Here is a 27266-nt window from a genome sequence, read left to right on the forward strand (position 1 = left end):
TATTCCCAACAAGCCCCACAATCTGTTTAGCCATGCTATTTCACAGCATAAACTAGTAGATTCCTGGCGCCTTTGCAATCCAAAGTTGCGGGAGTACACTTTTTATTCTCCCTGTCACTATTCCCAGTCACGACTTGACTACATCTTTGTTTCCCACAACCTCGCTCAATCCCTCTTACACTCTGAGATAGGCCCGATATTGCTCCCTGACCATGCTCCTGTTCTTACAAGTGTTGATGTATTCCCTAACAATGTTGGCCCCAGGAGATGGCGTTTCAACAATTCCCTCCTTGCAGACCCCAAATTTACAGCCACCTTTACTTCCTTTTTTGATGAATTTTTCCTCCTTAATGCTGACGATACTCTCCCTGACCACACTATTTGGGATGCTTTTAAAGCAGCAGCACGTGACTTTATTATTAGTTACGTTGCGAACAAACGTAAGAACGCCCAAAGGTTCACTAAAAATCTCCTTTCTGACATTAAAACACTGGAACATGCGTATTTCACCTCTCACTCTGCTGACAGCCTGACAGCTCTTATCGCAGCAAAAATGAAGTTTAATGAGAAGTCTACGGAGGATGCCTCCTTGTACCTGTTGAAGTCTACTGCTAAATTTTATGGAGGTAGGAACAAGGCAGGAAAGCTCCTAGCTAATTATTTGAAGATTAAGCATAATAAGTTAAATATTGAATCTGTTTATGACTATGATGATAATTTAAAACACATGGATGTTGATATTCTCGCTGAATTTTCACGTTTTTACGAAACTCTGTATACCTCCGAAACTCAGCCTACTCCCAGTTCCCTTGCTCGTTTCTTCTCTACCATTCACACACCAGCTGATTTCCCTCTAGATCGCTCCTCTTTAGAATCGGACGTCACACAACAGGAATTACTTCATGCATTGCAACATCTCAAACTCAACAAAGCCCCTGGTCCCGACGGCTTCACCGTCGAATTCTACCTTCATTTTTCTAAATTGTTGATTCCACGACTTCATTCTCTTCTCCATACTTTTATTTCCCGCGGTGCCTCCTCAGGGACGTTTTCGGATGCCCATATTTGCCTCATACCTAAACCTGGGAAGGATGCACATTACTGCAAAAATTATAGGCCCATATCCCTAGTCAATATTGACTACAAACTCTTCGCTAAAACATTAGCGATCCGATTGGATCACCTTCTCCCTGATCTTCTAGGCGAGGAGCAATCTGGGTTTGTTAAGGGCCGACATATTACGGACAACACTCGACTTTTATTCAACATCCTGTCAAAATCCTCCCGTTGCCAGCACTCACTTGCAGCGATTGCCCTTGACGCCGAAAAGGCTTTTGACCGGGTTGAGTGGCGCTATCTCTTTCACACTCTCACTTGGTTTGGTTTTGGCCCTAGATTTATTTCTTTAGTTTCCCTGTTATATTCCCATCCTAGAGCGGCAGTATTTGCGAATGGTCAAATCTCCTCCTACTTCGACCTAGGCAGAGGCGTTCGCCAGGGTTGCCCTCTGTCCCCTTTTCTTTTTAACCTTGCTTTGGAGCCTTTTCTGTCCAGGCTGCGTCAAAATCCTGCCATCCATGGTTTTCAGATTGCAGACTCGCATATTAAACTCGCTGCTTATGCAGATGATATTTTACTCTTTCTTTCCAACCCTGCAGAATCCATCCCTGCTTTCATGACTGAAGTCAGAACTTTTTCCTCTATCTCTGGGTTTAAACTTAATCATGATAAATGTGAGATCCTTCCCCTGACCAAATTTACTTTCAAGCAAGAATTTATTGACTCTCGGTTTGCTTGGTGTCCTTCCCACATTAAATATCTGGGTCTATACATTACCCCCTCAATTTCAAACACTATTTCTTGATGTATGTCCAAATGCGCACAAAAGATTGCAGATCTCACAGCAAGGTGGCATCCTTTATACCTTTCCTGGTGGGGCAGTCTTGACACTATTAAAATGATGATTTCTCCTATTGTTCTATACACACTTTCCAATATCCCAGTCCCCATTCCAACGAAATTCTTTACAAAGATTAATTCAGCGTTATCCTCGTTTTTATGGAACTCCAAAAAACCCAGAATGTCTCTTGCTCGGCTCATCCGTCCTGCCTCTGAAGGTGGTGTCAACTTTCCTGACTTCCCTGCATACCAGAAGGCCTTTTTATTGCGTCAAGCTTCCCTCTGGTTACAAGATCCCACTTCCCCCTGCCCTCTATGGCTTAAGGTTGAACGTACTCTCCTCTCCCCGTTCTCTTTTGCAGAATATCTTGCTTTTTCCCGTAAACCCTCTTTGATTCCTACTTTCATTCACAAGTATACTCTTAAACTTTTACTGTTGGCTGCTCCTGGCCCTCCTATGATCGTTGCTGATTTCCTTTCTTCCACTATCTGGCATAATAAATATCTCCTAATTGGTCGCAAGCCCTTTTATTGGAAATCTTGGAGAACCCGAGGTTTGATTTGGATTTCGCAGCTTTTCTCTGGTTCCACCTTTGTTTCTTTTCCTGATCTCTGTTCTTCCTTTGGCTTACCCCAATCCTTTTTCTCCAAATATCTTCTACTTAAGGCTGCTGTCCTGGAGATGCATGAGCGACTTTCGGGTTTTCCTTCTCCCCCTATTTCTCACACCCCTATTTTTCAACTTCATTCCCTCCTCCGTACTGCCCCCAAAGCGTCTCTTATCTATAAATACCTTCACACAACTGAGTCACTTAGACCTAAATCCAAGGTTGAACTTCAATGGGGAAATGACCTCGGGATAGATTGGCCGATATTTTTATGGGACAAAATCTGGACAAAATTGCGTAAAACTTCTAGAGCGGCTTCGTTGACACAATCCCTATTTTTTATCTACAACAGATTACTTCATACTCCTTCTACACTACATAAGCGATTTCCTACTACCCCAGACAAATGCTGGTCGTGTGATGCTCCCAATGCTACCTTACTTCAAATGATATTTCTTTGCAAACATGTACATGATTTTTGGCTACAGGTGTGGGCTCAAGTCAATGTTATTTTTCATACTTGTATTCCTTTTTCTCTTACTCACCTTTTCCTGGGCAGTAGATGTCTGCTCGCATTGTTGATTTGTTATTGGCTGTTGCTTTTCAGCAGATTACTGTTAATTGGAAAAATGCATCCAATATTTCTTTCAAAGCGTGGTGGTATAATGTCTGTCATAACCATAGACTTGATAATGCCTTTGTCTTTCCTGTTCAATTAGCAGCTAAACGTGCAGACTTGTGGCTCCCCATTACGGTATATTTAGATAATTGTGCTGCTCGCTCCTCCCTTCCATCGCCTGCTCAACAAGAAGTTCCCAAACCCCCATGATACCCTTTTCACGTTCAGAATTTTTCATCCTGCTGTTTTATTTTCATGCTCTTTGTAATTAGACGTTTAGTTATGATTGATATAATTTCTTTGTTTCTTTTCAATGCCCATGTTCATTGCTGTGTTGTGTACTTTCTCTTACATATTGCATTTTTGTAATCCCCTTCCCCCCCCTTTTCTACCCCCTCTCCCTCTCCCCCTCCTTCCTAATTGATATTCTGTATTGCATTTTCCTTTTCATTGTCTAATAAAATTCTTTTAAACTTAAAAAAGAAGTCATCATGGTGATCATGAAAATATACGGCAACCCCCCTCATTACACTAACTATTACGGACACCGGGTATGGAAGCTGTAGCCGAATACATGAACAAACAACTCCAAAAGGAGTGGGACTTGTGTGCAAACCAAGAACAAGTATTAAAGGAAGCAAAGTTCTTTGAGGTGTAGAAGCCTGCCAGGTCTCTACAAAAAAAGCGACCCTATTTAAAAAGTGATCACAAATGAAGATCTGTAAGGCAGAAGAGAGCCTCGAAGAACAAAAGAACATCCACTACCATAAATCTTTTTTTAAAACGCAACAACCTGAAGCATGGCCTTTGTACATTGTGCATCGGGAGAATACACTTAATCGGAGTTAGACTTGTTTTCTCTAAAGCCCACTCAGACCAGCATCAAAAACAGTTGGTGTTGGCGCCAATAGAGTTTTTTGTGTCAGGGTCCACAGATATGTATCTGGCTTTCAACAATACCGTGCTGCATCTTGTTTGTAAAATCGTAAAAGCAGACATGCCAAAATACCAGCTGCAGCTAAAGTGGTGATGATCACTTACCCCATTGTGATCATGTTTAATCAGGTGGACATTACCCTCAGCGATTGAGTCATCACACAACGTGATAACATGTATGCCTACAGAGCCTAGATCAAGATGTTTTCTAAATTACAGCCGCAATACATGGGCACACATGGCCTTATTCATGAAGGGCCTCCTCACTCAAAGCAGAGGCCCCACAGTCGTGGGGGAGTCTCAGCATTCAGGGCAGAATCTTCGCATTGAGAATTCTCATTGCGGAGATTCCACCGCAAGTGCGGAGACTCCCCCAAGACTGTGGCGCTCCGCAACTAGTGCAGAGGACCTTTGTGAATCAGGTACAGCTTTCAGCAGGGCTCTTCTACAAGGATACTTATGCGCATTTTGAAGACAAGGATCTGGACGGTACAATTGTAAAAAGAGCAAGCTTTACTACCGGCAGTTCACAGTTTGACCTCCTCTGGCATATACTTTCAGACCTTTTCAGACCTTATCAACGGCATTGATCTTAAGATCAAACTTAACCACAACAAGGACTCATACTGTCTCATCAGCTGGAATGTGGAACAGTAGCTCTGAAGATAGTCATCATCCCAGCTGGTACCAGTTTAACCCAGCTGCAACATTTATGTTTGGGGCAAGTACCAAAACTTATTATCATGGGTTTTGTCGACAATACAGCTTTTAGCAGTCTCTATACCTCAAACCCATCAAATTTCAGACACTACGACATCAACTATGCACCACTGTTCCACAAGAGGGCTGTGATTCCTGCAAAACCGTATACACCCCAATTTGGAGACGCTAATTTTATCCAGGAATATCTGGCCTTGGTTTCGATAACGGGGAAGAACTTGCGTGACTCAGGAGTCATCGGGTCAAGAGAAGGCTATGGGACCGGCTGCACGCTGTTCATGGCGACCACTATGGCTTGATCAAAAATGGAAATCTAAAAGCAGAAATACGTTTTAGTCAGCATTTAGCTATAAATGTGAACATGGATGTATTCTCTGTATTAAACAACGTCATTCTGATCAAACATGCCTGGCAGATTTTGTTTGACTATCTTTAAAATATTGTAAAATTGACACTGTTCAGATTCAGTGTTTCTTAAGTTGCCATAAATATGCTAAGAAACACTTTTTAGGTGTTTTACCAAACAACACTCTACCTATTGAAATAGGGTTCAAAAGACCCAGCACCGCGTCTTGATCCGCACTATATGGAAGGAACTCACTGGGCGGCCTTATTTTTAGATAAACACAAGGTTACAGTGTTTGACAGTGAAGCGGCGTTCTCCGAGCATAGTATCTATAAAAAAATCTACATTCAAGTATGTGCAAAAAGGTGCTGCAAGGGTAGAGTATAATAAACTAGGTACAGGATTCTCTCGCCGTCACGTCGAAATTTTCTAAATCTTTATTCAAACGACCTAGTTAACAATGGCAGTATTGTTATGAAATAGGTCTACATCAAGGTCTGTTAAAACAGAATACGCCGATTGCCAACAGTGTAAGGGTGTGTAACACCTCTTATGTGCAATGGTAACTGTCTAAAATATAAGACTAAAAACTTGAATGCAGACTCAGTATCTTTCTTCTGATGCAAGGAACACATTTCAAATGTTTTTAAAAGATGACAGTAAAACTTTGAAAAGTTAAAAGGTTTATTTACAAAAGTCTTTTCGTAGTACAAGCATCATACTGATAAACTTACTAGAGAAATAAAAGAAGAAAAACATCAAAATGTGAACTATAGAAAAACTATACACACAATCACAGGCACACATATACATAGGTTCAAACGTCAGATGAAACATCACACATTTAACCACATGTTCATTTTGGACAATGCTTTTTTTTCCGTTTCAGAGGCAGAGCCTCGGTGCTCCAAGAGGTGGATAGCCGGTTAGAGAAAAGGAATGATGGCATCTTAGGGAGGGTTTTGGAGTACTTGGGGGCTGTAAGCCGGATGTTTCAAACTTTCAAGCAGTCGCCTGTGTTCAACATTACAGACAATCATTGAAGGAATGTTGTGTTCCACAGAGGCTCGCAGAAATTGTTCCCAACCTCTAGGTGCTTTATGGAGCAATAGTGTTTTGGGATTTGTAAAACCTTTGACTAGGTTGTACATGTGAGATCCAACAACCATTTGATCTTTGCAGAGGAATTCGCCTCTCTCATTCCATGAGGGCAGGTCTTTAGAAGCAGACATTTTACTTAGCTACATTTGTGCGGCCCCTCTATACCTTCGACTTTTAAAAGTTTTTCAACAATGATGTCTGAGGATGGTGGTGGTTCTTGAAGTGTTGAAGAGGATGGTGGAGGCTGTTCAGAGTCAGGGGCATATAGAGTCAACCATTTGTTTTCAGCATTCCCCTGCCTGTAATATTTTAGAAAGTTTTGAAGAGCACTGGACTAAAGACCTGCTTTGTCTAAGGTGTTAAATCAGTATGGTTCAAAATGTCTTTAATCTCTGCATCTCATTTTTCCGGGTTATCCCAGGTGTCACCCGTAGATGTCCTCAACTAGTCCAGCTGCTGCTGTTGTACCAAGAACATCTTTTGGGCATAATCCATCAGCTCCCATTTAGGAAGCTGTTAATTAGCAGTATAGCTATGTCCAACAAAGAACCTATAAAACTCCCCCGACTGCTCTACCAGTTTATTCTTAGAAATGAGGCAAGGCCTTGTTTTACTTAACTTATTGATAAGGTGCAGTTCTTCTTCAAAACATGGAACTGGTGCTTTGATATAGGCACATTACCTTTTAGGGGGTTTAGGGAGATTTCTGAAATGGCAGCAACTAAATCATCAGAAGCCACATAAGGTATGGCCTTTCTTTGCTGAGGGCTAGCTGTGACTATCATTTAAGGAGGGCTAGATTACGCATAGATGCGCCGACATGGCCAATACCGGGTATTAAAAGGAATACAGTGTAAATGTTATAGGAACGTCTTTAACAATTATTTTTATAGGCTTTGGGCTTGGTTTTATGTATGTAAGTGGTGGGGAGATCTTGTGGGAAAATACAATCATGCAGTCTGTAGTGATATAGAGTATTGGGTTTTAAGTCAACTTGTAAGTAACTGTGGGGTTTCTCGGTAGCATCATTAAAGGCTTCCAAGAAAAAGTGGGTGTGTCTGGGGTACATCTGTTTAGCTATAATGGATGTCTGTTCTTTGTATTGAGGGAGGTTTAAATAAAACCAGGTATGAAGCATGAAGATCTATAGAACAACTGCTCATACCCTTGAAAACAAGTTCTGCATGATGTAGCAAATACTTAAACTGCGATGATGTGAATATTGGACAAAAGCTTTCTCTATCTCAGGGTGATCCCCACCTTCGCTAATAAGGTCGTCTACAATCACCATGTTTACAAGGCCTATAGGTAACAATTCATCGTCGTTGAGATTATTATTAGATATGCCTTCTATAAATTTGATGTGTGGGAACCGTAGGGATAGTTCTGTGTAAAGATCTTGCCAGCACGAACAAAGACAAACAATATTGTTAGGGAGCAGTTTGAGGGGCCTGCTAAAATGCAGGAAAGTGGGTACTACAACCTGATGCCCATAGTCGGGGTTTCGATACCCTAATGTACCTTCAATAAGCGTTCGTAGGGTTTTGTAGTCTTCAGCCAGCACCCTTTTATCAAATACTACACGCAAGGTTTTATATAGGGGATGGGTTGAAATTTCCCAACATTGTGTGGACTGAACTATTCTAGGTTGTTTTACAGCGATTGTTTTATCATTTTCATGGTTGCTTGAGGTAGAGCATTTGTTCACCAGATCCTTTAGACTGTCAACATTCATTTTGACGCTGTTGTTTACATTTAAGGTGATGCCTTTGGCTTTCATACTTCATTGTTGGAAGTTCTGTAAGAATAGGCTTTGGGACCGGATGAGGTAAACTTGACTATGTACTCATCCTTTTCTAGCTCGCTGGTCAAATCGCCTAGATAATCACTGATTTGCGATCTTCATCCCCTATTATCCTCACAAAAATAACAGAGTAGGTATTGTGATACAGACATCGTTCCTGAAGTTTATCTATCACATTGTGAAGCTCTTAATGAGGGTGAGCAGTTGTGAAACAGTCTATGAAGGTGTTTATTTTGTTACAATATTGTCAGAACCATACTGAATACCCATGCCCAAGCCCATTCCATGTGCTCAATGTACGTAAATAATAAATTACGTGGAGAGCGTGGTTCTTATGTTTCCCGGATCTTAAAACAAAGAAGAAGGTCCAAGATGGCCGCTGAAGGTCAGCGGAATAGTGACTCTGACCAGAGAAGCAATCAGGTATTTCCAGGTGAAGTGCCCGCTGAAGTGCACACCTCACCTGAAGACGTGGCAGAAGAAGGTTCGACGGTTTGGAGCGGCGCAAAGTTTAGTCAGGGACTTTCGTCACACTAACCTTCGTCGTGTCACCAGTTTTGGAAGCAGTTCCCGGTCATTAGTTGAAGAGCTTGGTTAGCGCTAGCAGTAAGCCTGATATTGAATTAAATTTATAGTTGTTTAGGAGCGGCATTCTCACTCGTGTTGTATTGAAAGTATAGTTGTTATTTTCAGGTGCTGTAAGCGTTTTTCTGTCATACCAATTCAAGTGTATAATTCTTTGACATTCGCATTTATAAAGCAAGTTATTTACGGAGTGCGTTCTGGAAACTCCTAGTCTTCAGTTACGAGTTATCATAGTGTGATACAATGTTGCAACATATTTTTTTCTCACACTAAGAATTGAAATTCGAATTCAGTTCAGATATATTTGCCTCAAGTATTTTTGAAAGCGGTGAGAGGTCGTTAGCCTTTTTATTTTCAGTCTTTGCCTTTAATAACAAACACTGCATCCAATTTGTTGCAGTACTAGAGTATACATTTTTATTTATACTTAATTTACTAAGACAGTATATAAACAGAAAAAGGAAGAAGAACTTACCTGCTATAGTAGTGAAAACACACTAGGAGACTTCTGCACACCTTGTAGGTAAGAGTCTGTAAAAAGAAAGAAAGAGTGAGAACAAAATTAAAAGGTATTATAGACATGAGAATTGTTAACCACTGTTTTTGAATATAGTTACAGACAAGGTTTATCATACACAAATACAGAAGAAAGAAAAGGGGCACATGCCACCAATGAATTGGGTAGGTGCTAAAGTAAAAGTAATAATTATTGTTAATTTCTGATTGTGAAATAAAGAAGTTTGCACTAACTAGAGTTTTATTTCAGTTCCACTAAAAGCACATGCCGGTCATGAATAGAAGATAGCAGGAGATATAAGACCCAAGAACGGAACCAGAACTCAAGGAGTGGCAGTCTCTTCTCTGTTCCATCCCCTTTTCCCCCTGTGGATTCCTTGGCAGGTCCCGTGCCAGAGAACGTGCTGCTGGGAAGCTGTAGAGGAGTATTGGAAAATTCCTGTCATTCTGCTCCTGTGCATCGGAGGTTTAGATACCTTTCTGACAAATTTTGAGGGTACTCTTTTGTGCATTTCCAACAAAGCGCTGCAGTTTCATCATCTGAAAACTCACAGTTGGACACCTCCTAACACAGCACAAAAAGATATTTAAATAGTTTGTCAGGATATGTGATGATGCATGTGTTTCCCCATAAGGAATTGAGGCACAGCTTGGCTAACTTTTGTCTGGCAGGGTTGACATCAATGAACTTAAATCTCAAGCCTATACCCTCAGGGGCGTAGTAATCATTGATGCATTTTTGCTTTGAGCTTTTGTTAATGCACCATTCTGGAAATCCCGATGCCTTCTTATTGTCTGAGAAATAAGTTAGTATACTCAGAAAAGAGTTTTGTGTTAATCCTCTCAAAGTGCTAAATTTCATGTATTTAACCCTGGGCGGAAAACTACGCTACACTCGCGGAGTGTGCGTAGCGAGCGCAACTACGCGCTATGCGAATAGCATGTAGCACAGTGCAAATACGCGTAGCATAGTGGGCATTTTTTGCTCGCTCCCGGTCTTTAACATCAAGTTGGCGACTGTGAGCGAGCAAAATCAACATCCCGGCGAGACTTTTTCCTCGTTCACGATCAGCAACATCAATTTGCCCATCGCGAGTGTGGAAAATAAACCTAAGATTCTCAACGCGAGGAGGTAAGGTTTCTCATTGCGAGTGGTCGCGTATGCTCGCAATGAGAAACTATCAGTCCGCGTTGAGAAATCTGCCGCTCGAGTACAAATCTACTTGAGCATCAGAAAACGACCACTTGCACTGTGTATGATGCCGCTCACACTGATTGCACAGTGTGGACAAGCATCCGGCACTGTGCAATCATTGCGAACAGCATTTCCCTACCGCACAACGCAGTTCGCGTAGCTACGCGCAGCGCGAAGTAGTGCAAAGTGCACTACGCGTAGCGTAGCGCGACTACACGAACTATGCCCAGGGTTAGTAGTTTTCCAAGTCGGTATCCTTCCTCTAAGGCCGCCTGTACCTCAATGCTGTACCAGGTCCCGGTGAGCTCCCTTTCCTCATCAGTGTGTCTGCACTCACTAGTCTCTTTACTTTCAGTGCATGTTCGACACGGGGTATATTAGCCTACTTTAGACTCTGTATGGTAGTATGGGGAACTGAAGCCTCTGGGGTGGGTAGACTTCACATTTAAACCCTGCAAGGCGTGTTGGATGAAGATGTTTTCCTTGTCAGAGATGAACATGATCCATTGAACAGAGGGGGTAGAATAACGCTTCTGTTTACAGTTATAGAGGTCAGGCGACACTAGAGCTATGCTTTCAGGATGTAAAACATGTGCTTGTAGATAGAACTACACATGGAAGCCAGTGTGACGTGTTGATTTTTGTCCACTTGGTGGTATTAGGTTGCAGAACCTTTTCTTGTTTTGTTATCTCTACAACAACGTCTCTGAAGAGATTGAAATCATTTCTCAAGATCATTACATCTGCCTGACAGTAAGCTTTCAACTCGGTTTGAAAATGAAACTTCTTTTTGCGGTTTTCAACATACCACTGTAGAAAACTATCTTTCTCCTCCGGCACCATATACTCAACACCGTAGTTGTCAGGTGGAGGCACAGGACCCTCATAATTCTGTTTCAGCCATGTGCTAAAAAAGTGGGGAAAATAACTGTTACAACCTGGGAAACCAAGGGTTTTAGGCAACTTGCTCAATTTCATGGGCATAAAATTTAAAGTATCTATGAACCTTATATGTAAAGGTGCATCTGTAAGCAGTATCAGTTTGGAGCAGTGGGTGATGAGTTCTACAGGCATCTTTTCACTAATCATATTTTACAAAATAAAGAACGAGTCTTACGCTTTTGAGTTATGAGCCATCCAGGTATACCCTTTGAATTTTTCTGCATGAATGTGCTACAGAATTTGTTCACGCAAGAAGGGCCTTCAAACTCCCAGTTTTCATTGGAAGTTAGATGGTGCACAAATATATAGTTAGGCTGGTGCACTCTAGTCTCTTGTGTACACTCTACATCGAACACTATGTAGTCTTCTGTTTTGGTCTGGGGCCCGCCATTAGTCATGTAACACATATGTTCTGTTCACGGAGGAAAAGATACCTTAGACCGGGGGCATTTCATACCTTTGAATTTGTAATTGGCAGCTGTGTAGTGTCCACACTCCACACAGTCTGTTTTAGGGATACACTAACCCCAGTGTGTACGCTCAAGCAGTTTTGCGAACGTCAGAATAGATTACATCCACAACATCTCCCCTTCTGATCCGTGACTATGATGCAACCATCCCTTTTACACATTTTACAATGCATTTCACACTGATAAGCTGTCTGTGTGTTGTAGATGTGATTGCAACGGGTGCACATATACTTGGCTCCTAGAAAACCCTTCAGGTTCAAGATACAATTAAAAGTGATTTTCATGACAGAAAATGTAAACCGTCTTACCTTTCACAGGCTCTGGGGATGTGAAGTACTTCCACAATCTGCCGTAGTAAAGACATTTACTGTGACAGAAAAAAGATCCAGTTCTCCAAAACCTACCGGTCTGTTGGGAAGTATTTCAGGTACAGTATGGGTTTCAACCACTCTAGACCGCGTTGATAGTGCTGCGATCCATTAGTATCCCAGCGATGATAGCCAACAGACATGTGGTGTTCGTGCCGGTGTTAAAGATGAGCAGCCACCGCTGTTTTTTTCAATGACTTTACAGTGAAAGATACTCTTTAAAGGTCTGGAAATGCCCCCCTCACAACTCCAAACAATGATGGCGACTATTCGGATGGTCTCAAATACTGCTATTTCTGCTTTACTCTGCAAAGGTTTAGAGAGGTTTTCTAAAAATTCCACAGCATCAAACACTTCATGGGGCATTTGTCTGGTGAACAACGGGCTGTAAATACCTTGCCTGGGTAAGTAGAGCTGAAAGAAATCATTCAGCCCCATGTCGAGTAACAACCGCCCTACGAGCATTTGTACGGCCTAGTGAATAGCTAAAAGCCCATGATCTGATGAGTTTATGTGCTCTAAGTTATCAAATCTGAATTCTTTGTAATACTCAGCAGAATTAAATCTCTTTACAATTCACCTGTACCTTCTGACGCTCTCTAAAAACACCATCACTGAATCCTCAGATCATGGTTTGTGTTGGATGTCGTGCTCTCTGGGGAATCATTTTGGGGGGCTGACTCCGATCCTGAGGCAGTGAATTTTTAAGCCTCCTTGTAGCTCAAATTCTGGCTTTCTTTAATTTACTGATTATAAGCCTATGCTGCTTGCCGCTACTAGCCCACTTTTGTTTCTTACCAACCCACTCATTTTTAGGCAGCCCCCCCAGAGCTGGTTTGAATGCTCTCAGGATTGTTTGCTGAAGATGCCCTCCCCGATTCCCCAGCAACAGCCTTTACTTCGAGACTGTCTTTGTGTTCAGTGTATCCGGGTCTCTCAGCTTTTCCCAGTGAGTGCTTGAAATGCCTGGAGCGCCTGCGGTCCTCTCCGAAATTTGTCTAATCCATACCATTTTAGGAAGTGCTCTTATGGTATTTGGAACTTTTAGTCCCTGTCAGCGGGGTTCTAACTTCTTTTTGGTCTCGCAGACTCATAAAGTCCGTTGCTCTTTACTAACGATGTCTTGTACCTTAGTTTTACATTTGGAACTTTGGCCTGATTTCTTAATAAAGCTGGTACCCCCGCTCTTTAGGGAGGACCACAGACCTTGTCAAGATGAAATAACCTCTATGTCTACAATGGCTGATTCGCAGGATTGCAACACCTCTCTTCCATACCTTTGCACCCTCTGTACAACCCTCAGGGTCAGTTCTCTGTTTATGTCTTCCACAGTTTTATGGTCTTAGAGTGCAGATTAGATTTCAGTTTTCTGTCATCCTGGTTCATGTCTTTTATATATGGCCCAAGTACAGCTGTATTGGGCTAAAAACCCATATTCCTGAGCATTATTTGTTACAGTAGGGGTAGCGCGTATATTACCCTGAATCTCCCCAAGCACTCTTTTCTGGCTACTCTCACTAACATCGTTCTGAAGCTTTGGAATTGGGGGAACGGAGGAGTCGCCTGAAACCTCATTGGGGGAGATTAAAAAAAGTGTTTCCTAACCTGAACACCCAGCGGAGTATCCGCAGGCTGCTCCTAAGGATGCCTCACCACTATACTCTGTTTCAAAGATCTGGCTATGACATCTGCTCCATCCTGTACTGCTGCTGGGGTATGTTGAGGCAGGTGAAGGAGGTTTTGCACTTGATGCAGGGCTGATGGGATCGTATGCGCCTGGAGGTGTAACCGGTGACATAGGATATGGTGAATTTAAATGTTGTATATCTAGAAGCTGCCTAATTACCAAATGGGAAACCCTTCATGGTATAAAAACTGACCTCACACACTCAATCATGTCATGCTTCATCATAGAGCACGCTTTGAAACTCCGGCACAGACCAACGTTCAGATTAGAGCCAAAAATTGCCCATCAGAACCTAGGATCCGCCACTCACAAACACAAAATTCAATAAAAAAACGACCTCAAAGTGTCCACTCAATTTTTATTCCAGACCTCTCTGGACAGGATTAAAAGTTGGTTATCAGGGGTATACTTGGACTTTTAGTACCCATTCCCCCTGTATGCTGTGATCATCATTAACATCTTTTGGTCTCCCAAAATCACACCATGGGGTCGCAGTCCTTTATCAGGATAAGGATCCCACTCCCTTGTGCCTTGTTTCTCCGTCCCTTTTAAAAAAAAAGAAACTTTTTGTAAACTGGGTGGGGAATCACATTATGGCCATACTTGCCACTGTTGAGGATTTCTGCCAAAACTAGGGTAGACGTGGGAGCACCACCCTATAGTCATACTTTTGTTAAGGGTATAACGCTGCCTCTTACCCACTCGCTGCCCTCCGATGTCCCCTCCCTTTCTCTTGGGTGTGATATGTATTGCTAGTAGGGAGGATGGAAGGAAGAGAAGTACCTGTCTCCCCCTTTCTTCTTTTGTGTGTATATAATTTAAATGTTGGTCATAATAGCTCTGCGCAGTTGAGGTGTAGGAAGTGCTGGGGCTGGGAACAGGTAGATGCTGACCCTCCGGTCCACATTAGAAGGAACAGTGTGAGTGGCTGCAGGCACTGGCTGGTGTTTCAAAACTTGATGGCACCCCTGTCAGGCCCTTGAGAAATCCTGTAGCTACATAAGATGTGTCCATTCGAGAATGATAGTTTTCAAACCCTTCATTAACTCTGGTTCGTGAGATTTTTATATGCAGTTGTGGCTTAACTATAAGCCCCCTGAGAAGACCTATAATTTCAGAATACAGGTACTGGCCAGGATTATCATTTTCAAGCCCTTAGTCAAATAGAGTACAAGTGATTTTAATAGGTGTGTTCACTTTTGGATGATCGTTTTCAAGCCCTTCAATCCAAAGGCTATGTAAGATATGGAGATCCTCTGGGAGCACATAGACATTCATCCTTTCAGATGGTGAAGATTTACCTGCATGAAGATTATGGGGACATGGCTGCGTGATAACTGTTTTCTAAGGATAGATCTAAAGGGATGGTTTTATAGGTTGGGACAGTGGGCTTCTTCTTCTTTATGAAAAGTAGGCTTGGGTGGTGAACTCAACTCCATTCACAGAGTTTTCCATGCTCCACTGAGCACGTGGATTTCCCAAAAAATGCAGAGCAGAGTTTTTTCCTTGCTCACTCTCACCAACATTAATTTGGTGAGCAAGTAAAATCCAATGCTAGACCACCTCCCAATTAGAATCCTCAACACAGGCGGTCATGGATGGTCGCGACCTCTCGCGTTGAGAAACCTTCCTCTTGCATTTCCAGAAAGCTGCCTCTTGAGTAGAACATCTATTTAAGGAAGAAGCAGCACCCTCTTGCACTGCGCATGGTACATTTATGCTGATTTTCCAGCACAGGACAAACATCTGGCGGTGAAACTTTGCACGAACACCGTGACCTTACGTATGTCACCACTTGCGGAACTCCACGTAGCATAGCAGAGTTTTTGGTCACTTCAAGGAGTTCTGCTTAACTCCTCAAACTCCACCCAGGCCTAAAGAAAAAGCAACTTGATTTTGATTTGCTCAGCGCAAGATCTACATGACCCTGGCTGTTGTGTGCCTGTGGCTGGAAGTGTGCACCCTTTGATTTCTACACCCCTAGGAAAAATTGCCATTCCTGTATGCATATTCGCTGTACTGGTTGTAGGTTTTGGTGGCAAAGCAGTGTTGGGGTTAGAGTAACAAGTGTCTCTAAGGTCTGCATTTACAGAGTCCGTTCATGGTTTGTTATGACGCACTGGACATCTCTCATTGGTTTCTGGCTAGGGTCATTATGACGGACCTGTGTGATGTCTTTTAGTGGCATCAAAGTACGCTTAATCTTTCATGGGACTCTGGTGCAGGTTTTTTGTGTTGGATCTATAATAGAAACAAAAATAAAATGCACATTAGTAAAAAAAAAATGAGCGCCTCTTTACAACCTTGTTTTTGTAACTGCCTGTCTAACTATTGCTTTATATTTGTTATCGCCCTTACTAGATGCCAGAGGAACACAATGCTTGAGGCAAAAATACATTAGGGTTCTTTTGGGGCTACATTTTGTAAAACACTCCTGCATTGTCCCTTTGTGGAACCCCTTTCTTTGTAGCTGGTCAGTCTATACGCCCCAAAGAATTCCTTTTTTTTGAACGAGGTCGCTACTCTTCCAGGACTCATTGATGCACAGGCCACCACTTTTGCTTAGAGGTCTACCTTTTGATGCAGTTTGTCATAATTGTGTGCTTGCAGTGGAACTGTGAAGGAAAAGAATCACAGTCACATTTCCAATATAATACATTTTTAGCATACTTTCTGAGGGCGCGATGGAATCTTGGGGCTTTTTGGACTGTATGGGCTAATCATTACACATCCTTTATACAACAAGCCCAACCCTTTATTCACCTGTAATAGCAGGATTATGCAGGATGCCGTCTGATTCATCTTTAGACTCTAAGATTTGTTTTAGTTCTTCAACAGCTAGCTGTACTTCCGCCTCATAACCTGTAAAAACACACACACAAGAATATATATATTTTTTTTATTCTGTGCTGTTGAGACAATAAGGTTAGCAAAGGTCTCAGAACTATAGCGCTCTAAATATTTGCACCTTGTTGAAATTTACCTATTTCCTCATGGCTCCATGTTAGTTCAGCTCTAACAAACATCGCCTGTCCTAGTTGATTAAGTCATTTAAAAAAAAAAACTACACATGTGTTATTCACAATATAATAAAATAATTTACAGTTGTTGGAACAGGCACTCTTAACAAGCTGCGTAGCCAGCAGGTTAAATTAGTGCACAGGTTTTGAACCAACAGTTCCGGCTTCTAAGCCCAGGGGCTGCGCTGGATCTTTAACCCCTTCAGTAGCGGTCTGTGGAGGGAGTTCGGTGGGTCAGTGAGGCGAGTCGGGGAGGGTCAGGGTGGGTAAATGTAAACACCGGAATATGGATGAACGGAGGTAAGTACACATTTAAATAAATAAAACAAATTTTGTTGCGCGCGCTGCATCGCATTTTGCGATGCAGCGCGCACAACGGAATTCGTTTTATTTATTTAAATGTGTACTTACTCCGTTCATCCATATTCCGGTGTTTACATTTCCCCACACTGCCCCTCCCCCGCCCCGCCTCACTGCCCCACCAAACTCCCTCCACGGACCGCTACTGAACCCCTTACAGAATTGCATAAAGCATATTCAAAATCAACACATCCCTGTTTAGCATCATATGAATATAAACATATTGTTTTACCTCAGAACAATTTGTACCATTACACAGAACATTAAACATTTACAAGTAAAGATTCAAGAACTAGAGTCTTTTGCGCAAAAAATAAACCATCACAACCCTTTCATAAAAATAAAACAAATCCTTACAGTAGCCCATGTTAAGGATGGTGTATACATGGCTCTGTTTCCAAACCAATTTGCTTTAACCCTTGGAACTAGCTCAACTGGTCCAATTGACAGCCATATTATAGACACACAAACACACACACCATCTCTCTCTCTACATTACACAACTTTTAAGGTTGCTGAAGCTGGCATTCTTAGCAAACTGTGTAGCCCCAAGGCTAATTATTACTGGGGCTTTGAAACTCCGCTAAACAGTTCAGACTTTCTGACATCTAACCCCCTTACAGAATTGTACAAAGCATATTCAAAATAAACACACATTTTACCTCAGAACAATTTGTGCTATTACAGAGACCATTGAACATTTACAAGTAAATATTAAAGAGCTAGAGTCTTCTGCACAAAAAATAAAGCAATACAGCCCTTTCCTTTTTCAGATCCTTACAGTTGCAGCTGTTTGGGGATGGTACATACAGGTTGCTGTTTCTCAACTTCATTGGCTCCAGCCCTTGGAACTATCACAGCTGTGCCTATAGAGTCAGCTCCCTCACAACTCCCACCCTTCAGCCCCCCTGTTCCTATCCTGTTCACCGCTTTGCTGTGGCGTTTGTCACAACCAACGCCACAGGCTGTGGCCTGTCGCAGGCTGCATTGCAGCCCGGTTCAAAGTCTGCTGCTGACATTTAACCCCTGGCAAAACATGGTTTAAACAACAGATTTTATTTTATACATTTTGTAAACACAGATTTTCACGTGGCCTGCAGCCTCCTAAGCAATGTGTAAAATGAAATGATTTAGCTACCATTCCCTAAACCACAACTGAGGTCCTTGAGCCCTCTCAGTTAAAAGAAACGGCTGCCCATCTGACAACCCTATTTTACACAGACATTGCAATAATTACAGGATATTACCCCCTTGTCGACATGTACAGTTTTACATAAGACAGGTACAGACCATCTACGCTTATTGGAACTAAACCCCTATAAGCAGCCTGGGATTGCACACATTTGCTTTTTTGTGAATGTTGCGTTGACCAGCTATGGGGAGACACTGTAACACTTTTGCATTTTCACAACTACCAACTACAACCTGACACACATTTTTTGAATGGAAAAAAAGAATTTAACTGATATAAGCTATAATTGTTTATACCTACAGTAGAATTAGTCCTGTATCACCCGGTTGCTCCCCGCACAAAGCTTTCCTCTATGTTGCTCAAGCCCACTTTGTCCACAAACTTAAAGTAAGCATTTTGCAGGTGCTTCTGATTGTGTGTGTGGCCTTGGGGCGGCATTTTATACTTAGTGGAGCCTGCTTGTTATGCGGTGGGTCCACTTTGGGGAGGGGGAGCAGCCATCTGCGTTTGGGTTCCATTTCATTGCAGATGGCTGCTTCTGATTGTGTGTATAGCCTTGGGACAGCACTTTATATTTACTAGAACTTGCTAACTATGCGATGGGACCACTTTGGGAGTGGGAGCAGCCATATGTGTTTGGGTTCCATTTCATAGCAAATGGCTGCTTCTAATAGTGAGCGGGCTAGGGACTGCATATAATACTTAGTATGAGCTTGCCAATTATGAGATGGGCCCACTTTGGGGAGGGTGAGAATCAGCCATCTGCTTTTGGGTTCCATTTCACAGCAGTCTAGATTCAATTTTGAATTTGTCTAGACGTTTCTAAGAAAAGACCCTTTCAAGTCAAATATGCACCGTCCAAGATAAGACAGAAGGCTTAGGACGATAGTGGGGCTGGGTTCCGTTTGTGTATTTCCCGAGCCTCTCATTGAGAAGCCCTCCATCTGTCTCATCAAGGATTCACGACTGCGGCTGTCTGAACATGCCTGGGCCTGCTTCGTTAGAGACTCACATACTGTGCAACCCGAGAGTGTTTCAATTTTGTCTGTGACAAAGTCCTAGACTCAGGGCTATGGGGCCCTACCTGTTATGACAGCTGTCTAACCATGTTTTAGGACCATGAGCACATGACTAGCACATGACCAGGGTGATGTCACAGCACACGTGACCTCCAATGGAAGTGACGTCAATGCCGAGGAGGGCCCCCAGGGGCCCAGAAGTCCTGGTAACAGAGTGATGTCACTTCTGGGTTGGGACAACTGTCACTTTTTGCTTGATGTGAAAGGTACCCCTCATTACTAACATATATTTCATCAGCTACATACTCCAGATCACAAAGCCTTAATGCTCCTAGCAGCATACAACTCGATTCAATTTCATAATCACTCTGACAACAACTTATTAGCAACAAATACACAACAATTACCCTAAAAAACACACATATATATTCATATTATAAATATATGGCAGCAGCAGAGATTTAAAAACCTTAATTCCTTGATTAGTATTGAAGCATGGCTCTGACCCTGGGTGAAAATTCAAGATCATAATACTCAGAAAACGTCTATTCAAATTCATGACATACAAAATCCGAAAAGCTCAAGTAAATTCCTATTTAGCCAGCTACCCACCCTGTAGATACCAGCAAGTCCTTAAGGTGCACATGCATAATGACAAGATATGTTTAACACCAGTAATAATACACCAGTACAGATAGCCAGATGGAACCCCAAGGCAGCCTGGAGGTTTATCTATCTTGCTACCCTCCTTGCCCCTCCATCCAGGTAGTAGTTGGGGCCATATCCTGGACCCCCATTGTTGTTTCCTAAGCACTTTGCATTTATACAGAGATATTTCCATGTGGTAAATTGCTAACAACCATGACCACCACATTGCAAAATTTGGGGGGTCAGGACTTAGCCAATGTGTCATATTGATTAGACAGGCTACTGCCATAGCCACAAATAATACATATGCCTCTAGCCTTCCAACACCATTATCTTCAGTGCTATCAATCACACCTAGGATCATCATCACAGTATTGATTTTACCTTTTCCACCAACAATTTGTCCCATAAATCCTCCAATCTCCTGCAGGAGTATATCTACTTTGGAGTATAAAAGAACATGTGGCAATATCAGCAAGTTCCAACCCACACCTACTGCATTGCCCCAAACATACCCACCCACTTTGCTACCTTTGCTGGGGTATGATTTATATTAAAAACCTTCTTGAAATGCTGGCTTTTTTAACTGGCATTTAAAAGCAGTTTGTTACCTAAATCCAATGAGTCCTGGATATCTTCTCCCTCTGTGCCCAGTCTTTCCTCCCATTTGGAGTTTTGCAATTGTAGATCATCTGGCAAAATTTGTATTAATAAGTTATAATTACACCTATCTTATCCCTTCACCTCATTGCTTCAACTACAGGGATGCTTTCCACTGCCTTTTTATCTTTCATGTTCTTAAATAGAAAGTCTTGGAGCCGGAGAAACTTAATCCATCACCCGAAGCCAATCCAAATGTGTTGTGCAGCTCAGCAAAGGAGCAGAGATATCCTTCTAAGTACATGCCTCCCAGAGCTCTCAGGGCCCTTTGATCCCATCTAAATGATATTGCATCTTGAAACACTGATGGAAGACTTGAGGGGGCCATCAATGATGTATATAGACCGACCTTAGGGATACCCAATTTTCGCTTTACTTGAGCCCAAACCATATATGCCACCTTTAGGATCTTAAACATTGTTTTCTTAAAATAGCTAGGCTCCACATTTCTATCAAGACACCCTTCACTCCCCAAAGCCACCTTGTCGATTCTTGGAGTTTCTCTCAAATTGATGCCACCAGAGCTATCTGAAACTAGTATACCCATATGCTGCAAAATGCATCCCCAGAAATAAACTGTGAAATTGTGAACTGACCAACCCCAAAAATGTTTCGGCAAAATCATATATTTGACTGCCCTTCTTGGTCTCTTGTATCCACACAAAAATCTACAACAGGCACTTTCCAACTTAGACAACCAAGTTTGAATGATTTTGAGCAGGACAGTCCTAAAAATATTAAGTACCTTCGGCAAGATGGTCATTTTCAGCACCTTGCCCGTTCCATAAAGTGACAAGTGTAGATGATCTATTCTGTCAAGAACGCATTTGATATTATCAGGTATTGGTGCCAGATTCATTTCAACCGTTTTATCCAGGGCCATTGTAATATTAATACCAAGACATGCTGCATTAGCTACTACCCTTGAATCCCAAAGACCTATTCCCTAAGTGCATAGAATCTGTTTTTGCTCTCATTCAATTTATATCCAGAGCCCACCTCAAACTGCCTAGCTAGAGCTTTGATTTTGGTGATCACGGAAGATCGATCGGCAGTTGTCACCGTGATGTTGTCTGCGTATGCAAGGACCTTATACTCCACCTGATTGAAAATAATAGATTCAGTACAGTTTCCCTACGAAAAGGTCAATATATTGTGCAAATAACAATGGTGAGCAGAGGAATCCCTGCCTTGTACCCCTTGAGATTCTTATACCTTCCAAATCTTGCCCCATTATTTGCACAATAGCCCTCTGTGTTTTACATAAGGCCTTGATGGGTCGAATAAAGTTGCTACAAAAACCATTCCACCCTAGTACCACCCATAGATACCCCCATGACACATGGTCAAAGGCTTTCTCAGCATCTAATAAGGCTAAGCCAAGTGGTTAACCTGAGGATTCAGCCATATCCAATAAAGCAATGACCCTCCAAACATTATTTACTGTGCTGCGCCCCGGGACAAATCTATGCTGCCGGAGTGAAACAAATGGCACAATAATTATCCTTAGTCTCTTTGCTAATACTTTGGCATATATCTTACCATCAACGTTTATTAGGGAAATTGGCCTATATGACCCCGGCAGGACAGCTGGTTTGTTTTTCTTTTTAAACATGACTATGCTGGTGGTCTCCCATGACATTGGGATTGTCCCAGCTTGTGCTTGCAGAAATGTCTGTAGCATATCTTGTCATTCTTTTTATTTTTAGAGTTTTATATAGCGCGAACTAGACCTGAAACATCAGGTATCAGAGCACTTTACATGAGCACCAGTTTCATTACAGATTGACATTCATTTTTGTTAGGCACGGGGAGATTAAGTGATTTGCCCAGAATCACAGGATGTTGAGCATCGTGGCTGACACTTAAACCCGGTTCCCCAGCTTCAAGGTCGACCGCTCGAGCCATAAGGCTACATCCTCTCTCCGGTTCTTTTAAAAAAAGAGTCTAAAAAATTCTAATGGTACATTATCAGGAACCGTAGCCTTTCCAGTTGCTAGAGACTATACTGCTTCATATACCTCCTCTAGGGTCTATAAAGGCTTCCTCCTCCTTGCTTCATTTAGCTGTTTCTAAATCTGCCAAAAAATGTCCATATTCATGTGCCAGGAGTTCTAGCTCTTCGGTTTATAATTCTTCATAAAACTCCCTCAAGATCCTCAAGATATCGGTTGGTGACTCATACATCCGCCCTGCCTGATTCCTATTTTCCACTGCCTTCTGTCTGACATGTTTGTCTAAAAGCCTCCCAGTGTTTTCACCAAATTCATAGCACTCAGTTGCCACCTCAACAGCAAAATATCTGCTAACTTTTGATTTTAAAATTGCTATCTCTTGCTGGGATTCCTGAATGTGCAATCCCGTATATACCCTCTAGGTAAATTCTCCCTCAGCTAAGAACAGCTGACTAAATAGCCTCTGAATCTCATCTTGCTTTGACTTTTGTTGATCCAGACAGAAGCTAAGGGTCTACTCCAACCCCCAACTTAAAAGCATCCCACACCATGCTTGCAGAAGCTGCCCCCCTGATAATCCCTAAGAACTCTTGAATCCATTTCAACATATGGTCCCTATATGCTGCATCTAGCAGGAGCTTCCTATCAAAAGTCCAAGCCATTCTATGTCTAATAATACCCAGAATTGTAATAAGCACTTGTGGTCAGACATTGCCCTTGGGAAAATCTCTATTTCAACGTGGCCCACAAGAGTAGTAGATACAAAAAGATTAGTCAAACTAATTTATTATGAGGGATTGAGTTGAATGTAAACCCTGGACTGGTGATTTACTTTGAGCCCACACATCTGCGAGACCGTGATCTTTCACCAACGCTGCAGAGCCCTATACACCTCTGGGTTCCTCCCTGAATAAGGTTTGGTCCTCATGTAAATCGTTCTGTATATCCAAATTAATATTTAAATCCCCACAAAGGATAAGGGCGTGCGGTCACAAAGCCAGCTCTATATTCAGAAAGTCAAACACTCCCGCCTCATTAGTGTAAAACCCATATACTGAGCAGACCATGAACTGAGCATTTCCAAACCAACACTCGACAAAAACCCAATGGTCAAGTTTGTTCCCCTTTACCGGATTGCAAGGGCTGATAGATCTGTTTGCTAACACTGCAACCCCCCTGGATGTTAGCCATTGGCAGGTACATGTCAACAGTGACAGGCTAATATCTTTTAACCATCTCCTCTTATCCCACCTAATGTGAGTCTCCTGTATGCATACCAGGTCCAACTTCATAACCCTCAGACCCAGAGCAACCCTGCCTTTCTTATCCCTATCATTGAGGCCAGAAATGTTAATAGTTTTAATATGCAATTTGCAGCCTGCCATTCCAACACCATGTGGAAACTTTCCTGCAGCTATTGATGCTATTACTGCTGTTATTACTGCTCAGAAACAACCTAGCCATCATTTGACACACCTTGCTTTCTATCTGATCTTGTCTGCTGTGACAGTTTCCAACATAGTCCTCTTTTTCCCCCTCCCCAAACCATCTCCACCCCTCCTAACTCCCCCTGACCACCCCCTTCTACTCCCTCCCCGTCATTCCCCCTTCCCCTGCCACTCCTTGGAAGCAGTTGGACAACCCAGGCCCGGTGAAGGTACACTGTGCCCCATACCGAGCCCCATGTGCACTTCTGAATCAACAATCACTCTGCTCTCCAGCACCAATACACTTAACATTTCATAAATTCTGTGCTCATGACCCAAATCTTCAACAAAACCAACCTTCCTCATCATAACATGTGCAAATATAAACCCATCGAAGACATCAAATTTAGATTGCTCTTAGTCTGTCCTTTCGAGTCAAATAGATTAGCCTGAACTCAGACCTTGCACAAACTTCTTCACCTTAATTTCAGATGAGAAGGAGTGAACTCTTTCTTTCCTGACCCCTTCAGTTTAGCCAGGTCCTTTAGCTTGTAAGGGTTGTATTAAATGACGCAGCTGCCAGCAACGCTTCACAGTAAAATGACAAAAATCCGACGTAACGAAGAATGTACCGTTTCCGATCTGGATGAGCCCGATCTGATACTACTTGGTCCAACTGAAAATCTCCAAGGAAGATCAGTATGTCCCTGGGTTTTGCCCCTTCCTGGATAACATAACATGTGTATTTGTAAAGTGCACGTATCACCCAAGCTAGGGTCTCAAGCTGCTGAATAATAGATGTTTATTGTTACCCAACTCAATGCTACTCCTTTTATCAACCTCAGATGGATGAAAGGCTGAGTGGACCTGCCGGGATTTGAACCTATGACCATGAGGTCAAACACAGGCCCCTACAGTGGATGCATTAGTCCACTAAGCCTCCAGACCCAGATAGACCGTGATTTCTGTCTGAAGGGTAACCCATGGTCTCGTTGCACCTCCTGATCCCAGTCCGAGTTGGATAATTCCAGGAAACCTCCCCTAAAAGTCCCACTATGTACTTGTGAACATTCTCTCTCCAAGCCTTCTCGGTGGCCCAGAACTCTAAGTTTATTTTGCCTGAGCCTGTTTTCATAAACCTTCCAATTTCTATTGGGTATCAACCATTTGAGCTTCTAGAGTCTCAGTTGCTTTCTTGTGTGTCAGTGCATCACTCTTCAGTGTCACAACCCCATTCTATGCTTACTCCATTCTTTCTGAGAATTCAGAGCAAGTCTTGACGACCCTTCGGATGGCCCTCTACAACTTACAACAAGCAGACTGGGTTCTGTGTCTCGCTGTATGTGTTTCTTCACAGTGTGCCAGTATGCTTTGATATATTCCAGTGATACCGCTTCAGAGGCTCCTTGTTCAAGGGTCCCATCGCCTGGGGCATCCCCTTCTAGATGAGGCCAAATTGATTAGTCCAAAAGAAGCCTCTTAGCTTTAGATCTTTCCTTTAGGGGTGTCTTTTACTTTCTGACTATGTCAGGGCCATAGCTAGATGTCTACAGATGCATGCCCTCGCCTCTCCTCCTGGCTGCTTATATCGCTAAATATGTTGTCTCTCTCCAAGCTCTCCTCCTCCATCCAGTCTGAATAGTCCGAGTGTGAGAAACTTTTATCCCCTGAGTCCATATCCAAGCATGCTTTAATGGGAGCACCAGAGAAAAAAGGGTGAGGGTGGTTCTGCTGTTGTATCTTTACCTCAACCACCTTGCCATCAACCATCAGTTCTACTGCTAGGCCCTGGGGTCTGTTCTCCCCGTCCACTACATCCTACATATTTGCCTCAGTTACAGAGTTTGCCACCATACCTTTTCTGATTGCTAGCTCAGTTCGTTCCTCCAAACTCTGAGCAGCCATGGGGTGATTTTGAAGTGGTGAGGGCTCCACGCCTTCTTCCAAAGGATTTAGATTTGCTGCTTTGCCCTCCCTGATCAAGGGGGAGCCAGACCCACTGGTATGTCTGGGGCAGAAATCTAGCTGTCTGACAGACTTGTGTTTAGACCTGTGTTTAAAGTTGTAGGTTACAGAGGCTTTTTTTAAAATAAAAATCTACCTGGGAGCCTGCAGTAGCTGCTGCAGAAGCTGCCACCTTTATTGTTGTCGGGTTCATCTCTGGACTCCGCTTCTCCCTCTGTTTTTTGGTCATGATGTGGTCTGAGCGCCACAGGCTTGACATCATTCTTACTGCCATTGCTCCACTGCAGCAAGATGCAATGCAACAGGAAAGTATCTCTAACCGTAAGTAGCAAAACAGCTTGCGGAACGCTAGTGAGGCTGATTCCAGGTCTGATCACCAAGAAGGACTCGCTAAGGAGTGATTTAACCAGCAGTTGGACCGGTATGAGGACGGGAAAAGAACAGCCATCCTCACATGCCACCATCTTACTTTCCGCACCTAATATCATTTTAGTTTTCCATAAAGTTCTCACTTTTAAAGTCCAGTAAAAGTGACTGGGGCACAGTAACAAGGAGACACAAAAGTATTTTATTATACTAATTTACAGCTAGAACAAGGGCGTAACACAGGCCCCCGCATCCCCCGCAATGCGGGGTCCTCCGAGCCGCAGGGGGCCCCCTCAGCACTGTACTCACACTGAGAGCTCCGGATTAAATCTGGAATGGGGGGCCCCTCTGTGTACCTTGCAGGGAGGCCCCTTCAACTTTTGTTACGCCACTGAACTAGAACCTGCGACTGCTACAATCTTCTCATGTAGAAAGACATGTATGTTGCAGGATCTATAGATAGTTATTATACCACAAAAGCTTAAGCAAGTAAAAATAAGCCATATCCATGGTTTAATCATTGACATTCCATTAATTTATTAATTAATTGTGTCTACTCTACACAGTTCTTTGTCCTGAAAATGCTGCTTAAAAGCATGTAGTGCAGGTCAGAGGAGTGGAGGTAAAGAAGGAGTATGCTGGCAAAAGTGTGAAACCAAACACCATATAAGGAGAGGAACAGGTGAGTTTTCAAATCTTTCTAGTACTTCATAAAATTTACTTCTATGCTGATGAAAGGAGGGATTGCATCAATGTACCTCCAAACGTTGGAACTTCAGCACGTAAAGAGCCAGTATTTTCCTGTGACACAACAGCACAATCCTTGTAAGGGTGAGTCACAAAAGTCACTAAATTATC

The sequence above is a fragment of the Triturus cristatus genome, chromosome 8 (assembly GCF_964204655.1).
Source record: "Triturus cristatus chromosome 8, aTriCri1.1, whole genome shotgun sequence".
Taxonomy (NCBI): Eukaryota; Metazoa; Chordata; class Amphibia; order Caudata; family Salamandridae; genus Triturus; species Triturus cristatus.